General features: G+C 42.7%; 1 long non-coding RNA gene across 1 annotated transcript in view; it reads right to left on the bottom strand.

The window, feature by feature from the left end:
• The window catches only part of LOC123374812, a 35,121-nt gene extending 20,037 nt beyond the window's left edge, over positions 1-15,084 (bottom strand). Inside the window, exons 1-2 of the long non-coding RNA XR_006581207.1 lie at positions 14,219-15,084; positions 9,587-9,683 (exon numbers count right to left, since the gene is read on the bottom strand). This is a non-coding gene — a long non-coding RNA (uncharacterized LOC123374812). The remainder of the gene's footprint in view (positions 1-9,586; positions 9,684-14,218) is intronic.
• Between the last annotated feature and the right edge of the window lie 5,063 nt (positions 15,085-20,147).

The raw sequence follows: 20,147 nt of genomic DNA on the forward strand, positions 1-20,147 counted from the left end.
CAGATAACAAGAAACCTCAAGTTCTAGAGCTATGCTTAAAATTAATAACAAAAATCCATTGTCTGCTGAGCACCTCATACTCAGTCTGCCAGAAGCAGTTCCACATAAAAATGGAAGACACAAAGAAACTGACATAGTAAGGCTGCCTGTCTTCTACTTTTAAAATTATTATCCATCTTCCACTTTTTGAAGTATTAAAAAGGGGAAATCTAATAACAGTTGTCACACTGCTGCATGTGGGGCCAATAAACAGTTTATATTTACAATTGAAAATGTATCTATTTTTTTCCCCCACTTGGAAACACTTTTAGCATACATAATTACACTTCAGTAATGTGCAATTCAAGGACACCTCATTCCCACTAAAAATTGCACAGTGCTGGGTAAAAAACTGAGCCAAATGCCACACAGGAGCTGTTTCAAGAAGAGAGACCTCACGATTCTCATGCTTCAGACAGTTGGGATTAGGACAAGTTATGGTAATGTCATCAGCTTCATGCCTCAAACTTCAAATGAGTAGCTTTTAGTTTCTCAAACGATGCCAGTAGTTTGATAATATAACAGGGGAAATATCAATTTGTATACTTCTCAAAATGTTTTATGATCCTATATAATGTTGTTAAAACCAATATATTATTCAACATTTTAATAGTAGCCATATAGGATCAGTTTTATTGAGGTCCTATTGTAGGGTATTCAGTCTGTATAGCTATTAAAGGAAGAGGAACAAGTTTGCCCTCCTCGTCTCATTAACATACCCTTTCATACCAAAAAACATCAGTTATAAACTTGCAACATGTTAGGAAAATTGTTGCATTAGGATATTCCTTTTTTTTTTTTTTTTAAATTGACTCTAGGATGTGCAAAAAGTCTATGATCAATCTCTCCTAGGTTCTCTGAGGCAGAAATCCACTGGGCTCAGATGAATTATTCACATCCATATTGATTTTATACAAGAGCCAAGAAAGTTTAGCTTGTTGTAAGATTCTGTTTAAATTTAAATTTGAATCCTGTATATAAGACTGAGTCTTTCAGGAAATCTTAAGGCAAAGGTCAATCCCTTGTCTCAGTCATTCTAATGGAATAAACTGCATCCTTCTCCTCCAAGGGGCCACATAGATGGCAAGCAAGAACCTTACTTTTCTCCCTGTAAATTAGGTCACTTCTTTATTTAATTTTAAACCACCTCCTCATCTTGAAATGTCAGTCATTTTATCATTAGTCATGGTGGCTCATCAGCTAGGGGCTATGGTACAGGTGAACTGTAATTCAACCATTCTCAGCATTTGCTGCTACAAATAGTTGCCTTTAAAAGCTTTGTATAAACACAAACACTGCCTAACGGCATGCCTGATCTGTAGTGCCCCCTTCTCACCAAGTGTGACTCTGCTGAGGCCTGCCTCAGTCTTGCCTTCACAGTTGAGATATTTCAAAACATTTCCATTCTGGGGTCCAATTTATGAAGTCCTGCACTAAGCCTTTCAAAAGAAAAAGCTTTATGGGATCTTCACTCCAGTTGCAAGCTGGGTACAGCCTGTCCTCCCTTAGGGGAGGTTTATCTTCCTGCTTTCCCATCACCTCTTACCTGGAGTTTGGCCTTTTCCCAAAGACCTGCCTCACTGGTGCTTCATCCCCTCTAGCTCAGAGCTTTGCAGGAACCTGGCTTTGTCTGCAGCTATTTCCCTTGTATAAGGCCCAGGTGCCTTCCCTTAAGCCAGTGGTGGACAACCTGCAGGCCGCATGCGGCCCATCAGAGTTATCTGACTGCCAGCCGCAAGACATTTTGCTGATGTTGACTGTCCATAGACACGGCCTCCCGCAGCTCCCATTGACTGGGAGCTGCGGGAATCAGCAGCCAGCACATCCCTGCAGCTTACCGCAGCTCCCATTGTCCAGGAACAGCGAACCACGGCCACTGAGGACTGTCCGCAGGCACGGCAAACATCACCAAAATGTCTCACGGCCTGCAATCAGATTACCCTGATGGACCGCAAGTTTCCCACCACTGCCTTAAGCCCTACTGGGTGCAGGTAATCCGCCCTGGTACACTGGACCCCACTCGCTAAGAGGGGATAGTCATCCTGTTACAAACATCTTCCTTCCAGGAAGATCTTCTAGCCTCACATTTCATCTTCTTGCTCTGTTCCAGATTTTCCAGTTTTCTCAGGCTCATTTTTGCCAACTTAAGCCTGATGTGTAGCTTCTCTGTCCTTATTGGTCCCTGATCTAGCACTCTGCCTCAGTCTCTTGGAAGTCCTCTGGGCCAGTTTAATTTTATGCACAGAAGTCAACTACTCTGCAAGAATGCTTGTACCCTTTTGTATTTTCTGCAGAGTTTTCTGCATTGTAAGCTTTTGGGTTTCCCCAGGCTAGCCTCTGCTCTCTGACTGGGTCCTGGGCAGGTTATGAAGAGCCAGTTCTGTATTGGAGGAGTCTGGGAAATCTTGATTTAAACAGGCGAGGGTGAAGAGTCAACAATTTTACCATTTTCCCTCCTACAAGCCTGGTTCTAAGAGGCTGCCATGTTGTTGATTTGGGAAGAATAGCAAGGTTTAAAGCTATCCTGGTGAAAACTTCTGGCCTAGGTCAGGAGCATACATTTCACCTGCCACCACTCTGGGTTATGTGAACCTCCACACAGGTTTTTTTTCCCCAGTAGGACTTTGGGTTGTTTTATATTTTGAATTAAATGAAAGAGTATGTATTTATTTTGGGTCAGAGTTAAGGTTTATTATCCATACCTAAAAAGAACAAAAAAAGTGTTTACTATATGCTCAATGTTATACTTTCTTGCTTTTAGAGTGCTTGGGGTTTGTAAAATAATGCATTGGTCATTTGGCAACATTCAGTTTTTTAAATGAGGTTTTTGGTTTTGGAATTTTCCTTATTTTAAGCACATTTTGTATTTTGTCTTGTGTAGATAAGTGAAGAAATAGGTTTTAGTGGGTTCCCCCCCTTTTCCTTTTAGATAAGTGTATTGAAGAGTCTCCAATGTAATGAGCAGGGCTAGTCAATAGCATCTTCTACAGAGCCCTGCCTCATTCATTGCACACCGGACATGGCTCATTACATAGGTAATGAGCCATGCTTAAAAGCACAGCCTACCATTAGCTCAAGAACTGGAAAAATTGCTGACAAAGTACCAGTAATCAGGTCTAATGCTTCTACAGTCAATTCCTAACCTACTAGCTAACAAATCCTAACAGCTGAGTCACTGAATTTCTTGGTGCCTTAGCTCCTCTGAAAAATGTGGCTCAATGTTTCATCTGTCACTCTCCAACCACTCTGAAGTTGGTTAAGCAGATTAGCTCATTATATAGTTGCCTTAGCCATTACAGAGACCTGAAATTTTTGATAAGCCATAGTAGTCTAGTGCACAGGATGTCATACTAATGTTTCAAGCTCAACCACAAACACCTGTATCTTTGGCAAATCAGTTAATACAAGTTCATTTTCCAGATGGAGCAATGAGGAACAGTTTAATTCACCCTTGCTCATGAAGAATGTATGAAAAGGAGTAGTAGTTTTAGTACAACCTAGAGTTCTCTCTCTTCTGGAAGAGCCTCACTTAGTTTGGAAGATGACAATTAAGACATTCCATCACGGTGATTTTTGTCCTCAACTGACTTTGACAAGGCAATTTCTGAAATATATTACCATTCCTGCCTTTGAAAACTGACTGTTGTGCTGTAAAGCATGTAAGCGCTAATAGTATATCTCACCAAACCTGGAAGTAGTGCTGACTAGCTTTAAGAAAGCACTTGGCATGCCTGAAATTACACACATCATTGTGGGCATCTTGCTTCTGCCTGCGTTGCAACACACCACATCTTGCATGAACCAATGTCAATATCTAGAGTGTTTCAAATGTGTTGAAGTAGAGAAAGAACTGACAGGGATTTGAAGGGGATTTCAATGCGTGACAGTGTCTGTTAGCAAGAGTCAGGCTAGCTGTAACCCTAATAACGTGAGATTTGTAGAAGCGAGGATTGTGTGAGGTGAGTGGAAAAGAACTGTGTGAGAAGTTGTTGTAACCTTGTGTAGATCAATATGGAATGTAGACTAGAGTCTAAATAGTGAGAAAAATAAGTTCAGGATGACCTATGTATAAACAAAATGCAGCTGTTGCTTATTATTGTCTGTTCAGTGTTGCTTATTATTGTTTGTAATAAAGGTATAAATGCTTGCTGTAATTGTTTACCTGTAGAGAGACCTGCCCAGGAGGGGGGAACCCTGTGTCCTAGTGCACTCTCTCCCTCTATGCAATTGCTTGAGAATAAAGTATCTGACTTTACTGCACCCAACCAGAGAGCGAGAACTGTGTTTTTCTCCGACAAATGTATTAGGGAAAATAGAGGGACAGAAAACAGTGGCAACATCACAACATTTTCAAAGGGGAGATTAATTTAAAATCCTACTCAATGTATTCAAAACTTTCAGAGCACATTTAAAGAAAAAAAGTATTTATTTTTCATTTTTAGAACCACAAGGAGGATCACAGTCCACCTTATAATGATACCATAAGGAAATAAACAGTTGTAGAGGGAAGCTTGGTGATTAGTCCCTAGTAGATTTCTGATAGTTGTCAGATACAGAAAGACCTTTATATTATTGCTAAATTGCAGCCAGCCAATCCAAGGCAACTTGCTCACATGAATTGAATCCTTAATTCCGCTTCAACTTAAAAATCAATGTAAAAAATCCTCCATTGACATCAAAGGGAATATTATTGGCTTCAAAACAAGAGAACCAATATCTTTGCTTCAATACAGTCAATTTACTTGGAAATAATCCATGCATGATCTTTCAATGAGATTTAATGATATGAAAAATTTGAAGGTCATTTTTGAGTTAGAGGGTGATGAATGTTAGACATGTGTCAAAATGCCAAGTTAGTGACTTGTAACTCAGTGTTTGACAATTTATCTTCATATTTTGCATAAACTTTCTCCCTTGCCTTCAGAGTATATCTGGGAAGGCTCAGGCCAAAGTTATAGGGAAGCTAAAAATAGAACTTTATAATTAGAGCTAACTGCACCTGTAGCAATGGAGAGGCAATATTTTATAGTTATACCATAGGTTTTCTGGCTCATCTTTTATTTCAATCTCATTCTAACCTCATTTTTTCAAAGTGTCTATTATGGGGAAATCAAGTTTCATAAGGAAGTGTCACATTTATTAGCTGAATCAGGCTATTTTTGCTCTTGCACCAGCTAGCAAGAGGGGACAATTAATCCTAACATTCCAAGTGATCATAAAAGGTCTTTGCTGTGTGACTAGACATTTTCTGTGCTAAAAAGGATGCAATTGGCATGTTAATACTACTGAACTGACATTGGAATAAGCTGTACTTTCCAAAAAGATTTACTTCTTTTGATATGTTAAGTAGCAAGACGACATTTAAACTAAGCCATTTTATAAAACAATTTTATTTATGGCCAGACTGCAATTTCTGCAAAATTGTGTGGCAAATTAAAATCTAGTTCCACAAATAGATGAAGATGACCCATGTATGTGCTAGCAATGAGGGGCTACTGGAATCTGGCCGTTAATAAATATTAGTATATAGTACCCTACACAACTATAATTAAGGGCCAGATTCTGACAGATTTCAGTAAGGGGGCTTAGGGGAGCACCAGCCTCTGAGTTCATTTCTGCACTTTTTGCCTCACTTTTCCCCATACCTTCTTTTACCCTCCTCTGGCTGTTGGCATTAACTTGACCAAAGCCAGACCATCAGCCCAGCTAGGTCTGACTGGCCACCTCTTCCTCACAGGTGCACCTCAACTGCTAGAGTCTTTCCTCCATGCCTCATCCCAGACTCTTGTACCTCCAACAACCCCCACAGTCCTGGGGATGGCAGGCTCCTCCCCTCACTCACAGGCTTAGCTGCTCCCCGTCTCCAGTCAGTCTTCCACCTCTCCCAGGGAGCTGGCCATCTACTCTTCTCAGCTTTCTCACAGGCCGCTTCCCAGAGAGAAGGGACTTCCGATCCTCCTCTCCTCTAGCTCTCTCCTCCCAACTGTACTCACCCAGCTCCTCATGGAAAGAAGCTCTGCTCTTCCCCAGAAAGACTTGAGCTGTATTGTCATCTGAGATTGCAACAACATGAAATACATGGCAGAATGCGGGTAAAACCACAGAGCAGAAGACATACTAGGCTTCCCCCAAGGAGTTCAGTCAAATTTAATTAACACTTTTTTTAAAAAACAAGCATCAGCATGGAATCATGTCCTCTGTAATGGTGGCTGAAGCATGAAGGGGCAATGTTTAGCATACCTACCATGTAAATGCCTTGCAACACCAACTACAAACCTGCCATTTGAATGCCTATTCTCACTTTCAGGTGACATTGTGAAGAAACAGGCAGCATTATCTCCCATAAGTGTAAACAAACTCTACAGGGGAATGAAAACCAGATAACTACCTCTTCTCAGATACATGTGTCCTGTTAACTTGGAGGTGGACAGGATGCCATGTTCACATTTATCATTTGAAGGGATAGTGTGCACACATGCTGGTTCCTTCCCTGGATTGGGCTTATCCATGCTCAGCTGGTGGGAGTGGCTAGACTGCAGAGCAGCCCCCCAAAGTCCCTGCCCCACAGCATAGCTGGACTTCCCCAGCCAATCACCACCACATGTCCCTTCTCCTTGCTCCTCACAGCAGTGGTCTCTGTCTGAGGCTCCATTGAAGTATTCACAGTGGTCTGTGGGGTGCTGGTTGGATCTCTGCCAAGTTTGGCATGCAACTTGGAAGAGCAGCAGGTCTGTGGTTCAGTGCATCAGATCTGTTGTTGGCCTCCCTGGGCTTGTGGTATGCCTGCTACAGTTCCTTTGTGTTCACAGTGCATTTCTGCTGATCCTTGTCATACTCCTTTGGCTGCATCCCCCGTGCAATATGCTCGTTGATGTTCATGTTTCTATGATTGCTCCAGAGCTGTGCCTGCACAGCCTCTTCTCCCCACAGGCCCAAGAGATCCAATACTACCTGATTAGTCTAGGCAGGAGCACATCTACAGCATGTAGCCTGCACAGTCAGATGGGAAGTGCTGCTAAATTAGGGTTGCCAACCCTCCAAGATTAGCCTGGAGTCTCCAGGAATTAAAGATTATGTCATATGATTGAATCTCCAGGCATATGTTCAACCAAAATTGGCAACTCTATGCTAAGTGTGCTCACCAAACTGGGCAATCAGGAGAAGGCATTTCAGAAATATTCACGGCTTTTAAGGGGTGGGAGTGGGGACACAGCTTCCAGTCTGTGAGACCCCAGACAATAGTGATGTTCATAGTTGTGATCAAAGTGATCTCTTTGGGGTATTGTGGAACAACTGATGGAGGACTGTTAGTGTCGACATAAGTCATGCAATGTCTACACTTGCATCGAATCAGCCACAGAACATGGCTCAATGCAGTTTGAGATGGTGGTATCACTGCCTCACCGGAGACAAAATTTGAATGTAGATGCATGCACAGGTAGACGCAAGGCAATTTATATCAACCTAACCTTGTAGTGCAGGCAAGCCTATGCCACACAGGGCATTAAATTTTTCACAGCCCTGAGGGATGTAGCTATGCACATTTAATTTGTAAGCATAGAACAAGCTTGAATAGCGGGTTATACTGAACCTAAGGAGTTACAAAGGCTATCAGATGTTGAAGTCAGTCAACTTTAATGGTTCTATTAACCTTATCTCTGGACTATCAATCACTGGAAATAAAGAACAGAATGCAAAGAAATATTTCATCTTCTAATAGGCCCTAAATGTCCATTAAGCTTCATTAAATCCAGGCATGTCACCCATTGGACTAGAATGCCAGCAAGGGACAGAAATATCCTTGAGAACAAAGTGTGAATTGAATTAAGTTTAAAAAAAAATTACAGGAACCGCCAAAAGTGATAAAAATAAAGCTCTAGCTAGAGAGTTTGTTGTCAAATGCATGTATCAGTACAGATAACCGAAAGGCTGATTAACTTAATATGTAGAAGAAAGTCTGGTAAACCAGCCAAAATATTATGGAGTAAGTTTAATCAGTGGGAGTCACATAACTAAATTCCTGCCCACTACTTGGAAAATTAATCCTATTTTAGCTAATTCTGGGTAGATTATGGCTCCTGAAAGCAAAGCAAAGGGAGAGCGCAAGCCAGTTTCCTAATGGGGAGACAAGAATAGTTGGGGAGGGATTAGTTGGGTCAGTGCTACAACTGAGATGGGAGGCACTGTGTTTGGGTCCTGACAGTTTAGGGTAGTCCTCAGGACTACTCTAAATTGCAGTTAGGAATAGCCCAGGCCTAAGAACAGTTCAGCCAGGGCCTGTACCAAAGGCTCCTGCAAGGCGAGGTATAGTTGTCTAAGACAACCCTGCACCTGCCAAGGAGACCCTTATGCTGCGAGTATTCCCCCATGGAGATGTTATGCTGATTTGAAGCTGCTATACTGGCACAACAGGGGTGAGTTTCCCCCAGAGCTTGCTGTGGGGAGCATGCTTGCTAATGGTCCTTACAAAACGTTTAGAGAAGATGTGTCGTACTCTCAGTGTCTCTCTGAACACCCCATCTGGTGCAGAGGAGGTAGCACTGCAACAGACTCCAGCTCCATTCTTCCATGTCCATTCTGGAGCATTCAGCAATGCTAAAGGTAACCCCAATGCTCCGAGTGCACAGAGCTACATTATGGCAGATTGCTGTCTGAGAGCTCCCTCTTCCCTCCAGTAGCCCCAGCACACCTATACTATTGTAGCCCCCCTCTCCTGTTCACTGGCCCAGTAGGAGGTTGTTCAAGATAGGGGAAGCCTGCCTTGCAACTTTTTACACAACTCTGGGAAACCGGCCTGAGGCTCTTTTGTGTGCTCTGCATTGTGTGTGTTCACCTCAGACCAGACCCACTCAGATAAACCACCAGGGTCAAGGCTTTATTCCATAGAACAAGATTACAGTCCAGCAGCCTCCTCCTTCACTTGCCTGCTACCTGCTCCCAGCTCAGTCAGTGCTGAGACCTCCTGCTAGAAGGGCAGAGAGTACATCCTGGCAAGAACCAGGAAGTTCTCCCAACATGCCACAGTTTGTAGTCCACAACTGTAGTTCCCAGGGCTGCTGTTGAAGCACACCGGACCTTGGACTACACTATTGGTGCTTTAGTTGGGTCTGTGGTGAATATTATTTGGTGATCTTTTTCTAGCAGTTTCACTTGCAGTTTACTTTAGGCCTACTTTTTTCTTTCAAGTCTAATATGAGAGGTGCTGAAAACCCTCTCTGCCCCCAACGCCCCCTGAAGTCATGTAGTGACTAAAAGATACCAGCCTGCTACTAACGGAAAATGTATTCCTAATTATCCACATGTCAAACACAGACACAGGCAGTGACCTTACGAGTTTCATGCACTACCTTACCCAGTGTGCTTCAAACAATTTCTGATGTGATCATGAGAAGTTAACTCAGTTGCCTGGCCCATTTAGTCTTTAGCCTTTCCCCTGGGACAACTAAAAGATTTACCTACCAGATGTGTCAACTGCCTTGGACACTGTGGCACTGAGAGATGGTTGTCATTGCCACATACTAATTGGGATAGAAAGAAATGCACCCACCTGGTTCCATGGTCCCTGAGAAGAAGAGGGTTGTGCTGGACAATTGCTCTTTCTCCACTTGTCTGAAGTGCTGCAGGGTTCTATTCTATCCCACCTCCTGTACATTGAATATGGGAGGCTGCTGTCAGAGAAATGTAGTGTTGTGTTAATCTCTTTCTGCATCATCTGATTTATGTAGTGCAGTCTCAGCTTTCCTAATGTCCAATCTTGTCTGGGATCTGGATAAAAACTAAGCTGTCTAGAACTTAGCCCACTCTGAGCAAGATGCTGATTAGGAAAGCTCTGGGCTTTCTGGTAAGACAATCAGACAAAGCTCAATGCCAACTGGCAAGGGCATTACAAGAATATCCTGATACTGATATGTATAATAGATATAAAAGACTATGAAGTCTTATTTAAAGTCTGGTCACTAATATCATTGTGAAATGTATGTACAAACGCTATGTAAGGAGTTATGTATACTAAAGATATCTTCCTAAAGTCTGTATCAAGGCAGAATTGACTATTTTCTGCCAGAAAAAAGGATGTATAGTCACCTGTCTATCTGCATGCAAGTTAAGCATTGTAAGTTAACAAAACCAGTGGAGGGATGGGGGCTCATTCATATACAAAGTCAACGGGAGGATGCTCACCAGAGGATAACTATGGAAGGGTGAGGCAGAGGAAGAGGGCCATCTTGACTCAGATACAGAGAATGGATTTGGGGCAGAAGGCAAAGATGAGACCCCCTTCATCCTGCACCTAAGTAGTAAATCACACTACCTGATTACATTAGTGAAAATGGGATCTCAACCACGCTCAAAACACTGCAAAGCACATTTGGGGTGAAAAACTTTTTAACAGAAGGTTAACCTGCTAAGTTTAGGCTCCAGAAATTATGTTATGATTTTGTTTCATGTAACCCTTGGGTTTCCATTACCCTTTCTCACTGACTTTTGACTCTTGACCCTTTGATAATAAACCTAATGTTTCCACTAAAAATATCTCAGTGGAGGGGTATTATACAAGATGCTGACCCTGAGCTGAATCATTCAAGCTGGTGCATACACTGTTTCCCTGGGGACAGCACATCTGGGGTTAATGTGAGTATTCAGTGGTTAAGGGGCTGGACACCACAGGAACACACTTCAAAGGGGTTCCAGGATGGAGTATGGTAATTGTTAACCTGCAAGGCAAAGGAAGGGCTGGCATAGCCCAGAGGAAATTGCTTGTGTGGTTAATACACTGGTGGAGGCACAGAGCTGACACCAAGTTAATCACAAGCAATTCCCCCTCTGACTGGAGGGGCAGGAGAGTAACAAGGTTTATCCGAGTACTGATGATCTCAAGGACCCTCACATCTTGAAAAGCCCACACCATGAAAAACAGGGAGGGCTGACATGAGATAAGGTTAACTAGACCAGAAACAGGATCCCATCTTTGTAGATGGAATTTGGACCATTGCCCAACAGACATTTTGATGTGCTCTGTGTAACACACCCTGCCTTCTCCCTCTTGGTAGGGAAATTTAATGGGGAACACCTAGCCTTGAGGAAACTCAAGATCACCAATGCTTCTTTCAGAGGAGGCCAACTAATAGATAGTCAAAAAAAAAAGCAATAATCACATCAGTCTTCAAACAGCCTGAAAAAAAAACGTATTGTAGGCAAATCCGAATTTTAGGACTAGAGCAGAAGCATGTTGTCCAATATAACTATTTAATTTGCTGGACTACTGCCAAATAGGTGGTTTGAGCATGAAGAAAGTCGGTCTTATTATACAGATCGAATTTTAGAAAGTTGAGCGCCAACCCAGACTGCATGTCTACCAAGTAAATTGACATGTTATACCCATCTCCAATACTTCCTCTTGTATAATTTTAAATGAGATCTGACTTTTAATGCAGTGCAGGACAGTTAGAGTCACTTTAGCTTTTTAATAGTGCTTCTTGATGCTCCTCTTTCCATGTCACTCAAAACTGCTTTTCTTACCCTTTTTGAAGAAAAGGTCTGCCTGACAACATTTTCATTGTGTAACCTCAATTGTCATGGGCCTATAACTAGTCTACAAAATTGTACGGTGGGCTGGGACGTAACATAAAAGACCTCCAGCAGCAAGTTCGAGAAAAACGTTCGACAACTTGGTTTGGCCATAGGAGAGGAACAGGAAGACAAAGATTAAAACTTATGCTCCAGCAGCTTTTCAGATTGTTTTCTGGAAGAACCCTCCAAGTTGCAAACTAAGTGTTTTTGCTGTTTTAAAAGGAAAATAGTGTTGCATTTATATAGTGTCCACTGCTCAGCATTCTAGACATTCATGAAATTAGCCCCAAAATGCTGCAGAGAGGCAGTTATATTATCTCCATTTTACAAATAAAGCAACTGAGGCATAGAGGCATTAAGGGACATGCCTGACTTGAAGTAATTGGGCTGTGTGAAGACAAAATATAGAGGGCAGCAAGGGGGAAAAATCATCTTCTCCCCCAGGCAGTAGAACTGCTCCACACTTACTATCAAATCTCAGGAGCTCATCCGCAAGGAAGGTTTCCATCAAGAAATTGGCATAGTCACTCAATCATTGGCCCACTCTTCCCCATAGGGCATCGTATACACATGTAATAACCATTGACCATGAGAAGGCAGGTGAATCTAATTGGGGACCACAAACACCAGCCTTTAAAAAAAAAAAAAAAAAAAAACGACTAGTATTTCCTCATGGCATCACTGCAGTGTAGAGCATCACAAAGCCTCCAAGTGAGTGAGGAAGAAGGAACAGGCATCAGATAAAGGGAAGCAAAATGGAAGTGAGGCCTCTGTTTTTCCCCAAAGACAATGCAAGTAACATCTCTGGTTTAAAAAGTAAGGGGAAAAAAAGAAGGAAGGAAAATGAAATACACCAAAGTCACTTCAACTTTTAAACATTCTCCAGGCATTGACATCATCACATCAAGTCAATACTGTACATTGAATTAAGTTACCAGATTAGCAGGATGAGCAAGAAATTTTAAGAGCAACCAGTAGTTTATGCCCAAATGGGGCTATTTGAAAATGTTTTTCATCGGCACATTAGCTGTTAAAGAAATATGTTGCCACCCAGTGAACGCACCAACAAAGCAAGCAAAGTTGCAGTGGAAACAAGAGGCATTTCAAGAAACAGCAGCTGGATGTTTTGAAAAGAACAATGCATTAATTTACTAAATTGCATTCTAAACATAACTTCTATATTGAAAATTGATGTGCAATTAAGAAGAAACACCAAGCAAAAATGAATAAATCATGCTGATCAGTTCCTTGAAACTAATTTGGCTTTGCTACAACAGAAAAGCGTGCCTGAAGAATAGACTGTAGATGCTTCTGGTCAATCACTAAAATGAATGGTTTTTTGAGGTGGAAATAATAAAAACAAGCAATTCAATATTACTATAGAGGCACTGGAGTCAAACAGGATTGTGGTTTTCTACAGTCTTCTTCTGCTACAATATTATATTACTGGCATGAGCAGCAGGTTTGTATAATTTTTGGTGGTGCCCAGAACAGGTCCAAGCAGAGCCATCCTGTCCATAGGATGGACCGGGGCAACTACTTCAGGCCCCGCGCTTTGGGGGGCCCTCACACTTCAGGGGGATGCAGGGTCCAGGCAAAACCGTCCCATCCATAGGATGGTCTGGGGCAATTGCCCCGGGCCCCGCAACTTGGGGGGCTCCCATGCTTCAGGGGGATGTGTGGTCCAGGGCAGCCTGGGAGGCTAGCAGGGGGCCTAGCACTGGCAGCAGCAAGTGATCCGGCCCCAGCCCACCCCGTTGGCTCCCAGCATCACTCAGGAGACAGGGCAGAAGCTGGAAGGAGGCAGGGGAGGGGGCAGAGGTGGAATGAGGGCGGGGAGTGGTTGAAGCAGGAGCAGGCTGGGGCTGGGTAACTCGCTACTGCTGGCGCCAGTCCCCACCACTATACCCCTGGACCCAGAGCCGTGACGTCCATAGGAATGGACCAGGACAACCGCCCCAGGCCCCACACTTCAGGGGGGACATGGGGTCCAGGGCAGCCTGGGGGGTGAGAGGAGGGCCTGGTGCTGGTATTTTCAAAATGGAGACTTTCTTCACTACAGGAAAGCTATAAAAATCAGCTCTTACTGTGTCTCATACGTATATGTATACACATTCTTAATAAGCAGTTAGAACTAATTACAGGTTTATAGCTGTTAAACACTAAGCTATAAGTGGTTTAAGAGATATCAAATTTACATTTAGTCTGTCATTTTATAAGATATCCACAGCTAGTTGTGTTTTCCTTGTTCAGTTTAGCTTGAGACAACCATTTCTTCAACCCCATTCGTCTCAAATCTGCTTTCTTACAGACGATAAAATTGATTGAACTTGTGAGTAACTTGTTAATTTGTGCAGTTTGCATAACACATTATATGAGGAATCTGAAATGACCACATAGCTTTTTCTTCTGAACACACCTCTAGACACCCCCCCCCCCACACACACACACACCCCCGATACCCATATTACCTCATTGCAATATTTGTACACCTGCCCCAGTCCCTTTAAATTGGGAAAATACAGGAAACCATTTTGGAGGGTCTATAATTTTGTCAAGATAAGGATTACACTGCACCAGTGACTGAAATGTCTCTGTCAGAGCTACTCACCAATCAGCACACACACACCCCTGATGATAGTACAGCAAGCACTCTTCATATGTCCCCTGCCAAGTCACTCCAGCCCTGTGGTGGTCAGCATCTTCTCATGACTCAGCCCTCCAACCAGGAGGCTTCAGAGTCTCACCCCTTCAAGGTGAAGAGCGAGTCCCACAAACAAAAGTCGAGCAGCCTCACAGCCAACCCTTGAGCCAAGTCCACACTCACTAGTCATTCTACTTCTGTTCTCCAGGGTTTTTGCACCACTGTTATCAGGGCTCCTTGTAGTGTCTGGATTTCCCTATCTTTCCTCTAGGTTTTAACCCACATACAGGTATCCTGCAGTAAGCAGATAAGTTCTATATATCCTTTGTGGACTTCCATCTTCTTCAGTCTACCTGCAGGCCTCTCCTTCTCTCCCTTCCTGATACAAGTATGTAACTGTATTTATCTCAAGCCCCCAACCCTTTTTATCTTCTTATCCTGTTAAGTGTTACCCTTTTCTCAGGTCAGGGAGTCCCAGGGATCTCCATCAAAGTCCCCTAATAAGTCTTCAACAAAAACAAATTTAAGCCACTTCTATCCTTTTCAGGCACAATTTTTCATCCCTCTCTGCTCTGGTCTTCAGCGAGCACCTACCTAGAAGTCAGGATTCTAACCTTTCATCATGGCTCATCACTAGAGCTTTCATCATGCCAGTGACTTCTCCAGAGCTTTCCTAACCTTTTGCCAGGGTTCTTTACCCCAGAGAGAATTCTAAAGCTACTATTTCCCTGTGCTTCCTCCACAATCCTACCAGCCTCACTACTATCAACAGCTAAACTATAGTATTATTCTTCCTTTACCACCACACAGTGAGGGTACTCTAACCTTCCTTTCTCTAGAGTAACCACTTAGTTGCTTCTTTACCTGGAACTCATCTTTAATTGGGCATTGGCCCACCTTACAGGTGCAACCAGGTTCCCTAATTGAGCATGCCAGCTCCAGTGAACCCTTTCAGTGTCAGTATGCACTCCATCACAATCTGTCGGTCATGTCTGTTAGTTTGTTTTGCTGATTTTTATATCCCTTTGTGTTGTGTGGAGAAAGTGTGTTTGTTAAGGTACAAGTATTTTTACTTCCCTTCTGCTTCCCAGCCAGTATTTGTATTTCCATATTTGATCTGAAATTCTGCAGCACACGTCAGTCATGAAACACTTGTGCAACAATGAAAGGTTTTGTTCATGTCTGGTTAGCATACCCTTAAAAAGCCTTCAAATGAAGCAGCTTGCTAATTTTCACAAACAATTTTGTACATTATTAGGAGCAGCTTTTCTGCATCAGCAACTGTCTGATCACTTTTCCTTCAGTTCTTTTACTTTGCTGCTGGAATGCTTTCAGATGCTCTTTGTTAGATATTCATCAAGGTAACAGAACCCAGGTGAACCCAAGGAAAATCATTTGGGGCATGGAAATGTTCCTAAAATATATTTTGAGTGTGAAATAGAAATAAAAAAGCAATTAATTGAACACCTTTCCCAGATTTTGACAAAGATTACCAGAATGTACAACTTTGGTGTCAAACTCTTTATCATCTGTAATCCAGAAGAGACTCTGATTTAGCTGATAACTATTACAATCATTATTTGGATTATTTCTAGTTTCTAAAGAGGAGACTGAAATGTAGCAGAGATCACAAATATAATGAGTTTGCCTATCTGTCAGCTTAGTCTTTAAGTGACAGTTGTCCACAATTAACCATTCAAGACAGACCCTAGACTGGGAATAGCAGAGTGCAAATCAGGACTGAGGTGCATAGGTGGAGCTAGGGTGCGGGCAGAAATGGAACAGGAGTGCAAGTTAGGACTCAAGTGCAAATGATGGAGGTGTATGGGGAGATGACCAGGGTGGGTTTTATTTATCAAGCGAGGTTCATTAATCGAGCTGTATGGAGAGGGATTGCAGAGTATGCTGCTTGCACTTTCCCTGCTGCACTCTAGCTAGTCCTCTCCATTTCATACATCCATGAACTCTAATATTCATATCCATTTTTCAAAAACTTTTTTTTTGTCCAAGGCGTTTTTATCTATCACTTTGACTTATGTGTCACATCTGATTTGCCAGAAATGGCACAAGATGCATTAGTTCTTCCCCTCTAGCTTGGTGTCAACATCGGCCGTGACAGGTTAGGAGAAGGTATTTCCAAAGCCTTACAGTTTTAGATGTCCGAATGAGCAGCTCTCTATTATCACTTGTCAGTCCCTTTGATTTTAAAATCACTTTAGCTGCCTCGGAGACCTGATCTCCTAGGAGGTAGATCTCTAATAAAAACCCTGAGCAAAACCCTTAAGGCAATGTCATTATAGACAATAATCCTTATTATGTATGTTAAATATCCCCATCCTGGTTGGTGGGGAGACATACTTTGCTACATGTCACATCCTCTCCAGCCTACAGTGGAAACAAAGTTCTGGTCTAGCCAAATTCTTCTGTGGGATAATTATACTTTGCAGTACTATATTATTTCCTCTTTGGGGCTCTGACACATTTTACAAACATTAATTAAGACCAAACAACACTACTGTGAGCACTTCCTTGCCCTTATGTCCCACCCTGACATGAAGTGGTGAGGCCTGCTGCCACCTGTAGAAGACAGGAAGCCCTGGTGGGCCAGTCTGCATTCCACTCTGTTCCATGCCCTGTCCAGGATATTACTTGGTGACTCCTCCACAGAGCCTTGAGCATGGGCATGTACATGGCATACTGGCACCTGTCCCTTCTGCAGCAAGAGGGAGACCGTGCCACATGGGTACACAGAGTGCATCAGGCTGTAGCCCCTCTTCTGGCTCCTCCAGAGCCTCTTACTGAGGTTCTGGCTACACTCTTCCCCTCACTTTATTTATCTTGTCCATGATCACAAAAAGTTGCAAGATCTCCCTGTTAACCTCCTTTTGGTGCTGGCCAAGATGGCCGTTCACCACACCAGAAGGAAAAAACTAGACAGGGGCATTCTGTGACCATTGGGCCTATTTCCAGTCCCTGGCCAAATTGTGACTCTGGGAGGAGTTCCTCTGGGCAGCATACATGCTGACTTCATCCATGCTCCAGGGCTGGAGCACCCATGGAAAAAAATTAGTGGATGCTCAGCAGCCAGCTCCCCTCTCCCCTCCAGCACCTCCTGTCCACCGGTGGCCCCCACTGATCAATTCCTTTCCCTCCCTCCCAGCAGGGTTGACTAACATCTTGCAGAAGGACTGGGGGGCATGCTCCCCCCCCAAAATTTTGGTTACCCTTTTTTATGTTGGTAACAAGTAGTTCACTTTAGACATGATGTTTTATAACAAGGACCTCATGCTCATATTGTACAACTTTGTGCCACACTCACACCCTGCTCAAGGAAAACCCACTCAGGCTGGGCTACCCATAAGACTTAGTCCCCAGAGGCCTAGAAGGGTCAGGAGAAGACACTGGCCAACTGAAAGCCAGTAGGCCAGTTAAGAAAACTTCCCTGCAGTCTCTCAGAGGGCAGGCAAATTGAGATTGGGAATGAGGAATGAACAAAGCCAGGTCAAGGCCTTCCTTCAATGTTTCTCTGAAGGCACAGAGAGCCAAATTCTGAGTTAATTATTTAACCGTTTAAAGACTGAGGCTAAACATATGGCACCAGCCATCCTGTTCTGAACAGACTGCTCCAAGCAAACCAAGGTAGAGAGTGCCTGCAGAGCCAGATTTAGCCCAGCAGGGGTGCTATAGAGCAGCCCCACCTGTGTCACAGACCATTAAAAGACCGTATCTCATTCAGTTCCAGAGAAAGTGCGAGAGATTGAGGCAGAAGACAGAAATAGAAAGAAGCAACAATTTAAAGGATTGGGGGAGCATCACTTGGAGACAAGAAAATATAGAAGGAGTGATTGTCCAAAATCCTTTTTCCAACATTGGGGGTCGGGAAATCAAAATTTAAAGTAAAATTCCTAGACAAAGAAACTTAAGATAATTAAGGTTGTAAATATTATTTAAAAAATTACTAGCTGCAGTTTATAAAATAAAACAAAAGGAGAAAGTAATCTATTTTTTTTAAATAATTGGAGATATACCAATCTCCTAGAACTGGAAGAGACCTTGAAAAGTCATAAAGTCCAGCCCCCTCCTGCCTTCACTAGCAGGACTAAGTACTGATTTTTGCCCCAGATCCCTAATGTCAACTTCAAGGATTGAACTTATAACCCTGAGTTTAGCAAGCCAATGCTCAAACCACTGAGCTATCCCTCTCCCACAAGCAAGCAACTGTAAACTCTGGGATACATGAGGAGTTAGTGTTAGAGTGGCAATTTCAACCAATTCTATACATAGGAGAGTAGTGAGATCCCCTGGGTCCTTTGGCTTGTAGTGGAAAAGTGGAGATGATCAAGTGTTTTTTTTCTAGTGGTGTTCATAGTGAGAATAAGAGATAAAGTGCAAGATCATTATGCACATGCAAATCCAGGTCTTCATGGGGAGTACTTGTGTGATTAAAATTAATCAAGTGCTTAAGTGGCTGGATGGATTGGGGCCTTAAATGTAGAAATGATTTTATTAAATTGACCATACCTCTGATTTGTTTTTCTTGCATTGACATAATGGGTAACAGATCAGCTGTGTGCTGGGGCTCTGTTCAGCAATGACAGGATTGCCCCAATTCATCTTAGCTCATCAGCGTTCAGATTTTTGTTGTAGTTGTCTTTTTTTGCAGCCAGCTTTATTTCTGCTTTGTAATCAATGAGCAGCATTAGTTCCGTAAACAGGGCTTGCCATGGGCTAGCTCCCTTTATTCTTCCATTTCTAGAGTTGCCTGTCCAGCAGTACTGCTTTCTGTAATATGGCTTCGTGCCACGTTAGCTTGGATGTGTCATGGGGGACCTGTACGCCTCTCCTAACCAGAGACTTTCATTACTCTGTGAGAAGATGATTGTGATCATCAAACATGTAGCCTATAGAGCTAGCTTTCGCAATTCTTTTCTTTAGCAGTAACACAAGGAACCTACAGGCCTGTACCCTGGAAGACATTGGCTTCAGCAGTTAGCATAAGACTTGAGGCCTATGAACTTTGGCACATATATGGCCTAACATTCCCTAAATTTTGGGGAACTTGGAAGGGAGTGTTTAAGGGGGAAGTTTGTCCTTAATGACACCAACCAACCACAGGAACATGAACTAACACCAGCTTTTGGATATTTTAGGATGGGAACAGCTGCAGATTTCTGACCACAAGAGTACCATGGCTACAAATTGACATATATGATAATAAGTTGAGATCATTAATATACTCATCTATAGGAGAAGTGTACCCCAACATTAGTAGGGTGAGGAACTACAAATAAGGAAGAGGGGAGACACCCCTACTGAATAGGCATTAGACAGAGTGACATCAGCATAACATATTTTAAAAGTTGTATCCCAGTCTGTGGACAGAAGGAGAGAGAGATGTAGTCCAGAATGATAATCAAACCACTGGTGATGAAGAAGATAATGGCTCACATTTCAGGTTGTTCTGCAAGGGCTGGTGTGAGTATATGGATGTTCAGATGTGAATTTTGTATCATCTCTCTTCACCTTGCTGGGTTTGAGTGTTTGTAACTTTGCTAAATGGATTAATAAATTACAAATACAGAAGTCCTCCTAAAGTGTGTGTGTGTTACTTTACATCGGGGTTCACAACTAAACAGTAATTTTAATAATACTGGGCCTTATATTAAGACAAGAACCTGTCAAACCTCAGAGTGATAACTGGGAATTCTTAAATAATCAAGATATGATTTATTAATCAGGCTACACACATTGCAAAGTAACTCCATTTAAATTTTTCAGGATTTCTACTTTCAGTGTTGCTTTTCCATGCAATATTCATTATTCCAATTGCTATTACCTAGCTGGGGTTCTCAAACTGGGGGTCGGGACCCCTCAGGGGGTCATGAGGTATTTACAT

This window comes from Mauremys mutica, chromosome 7, assembly GCF_020497125.1.
Source record: "Mauremys mutica isolate MM-2020 ecotype Southern chromosome 7, ASM2049712v1, whole genome shotgun sequence".
In the NCBI taxonomy this organism is placed as follows: domain Eukaryota; kingdom Metazoa; phylum Chordata; order Testudines; family Geoemydidae; genus Mauremys; species Mauremys mutica.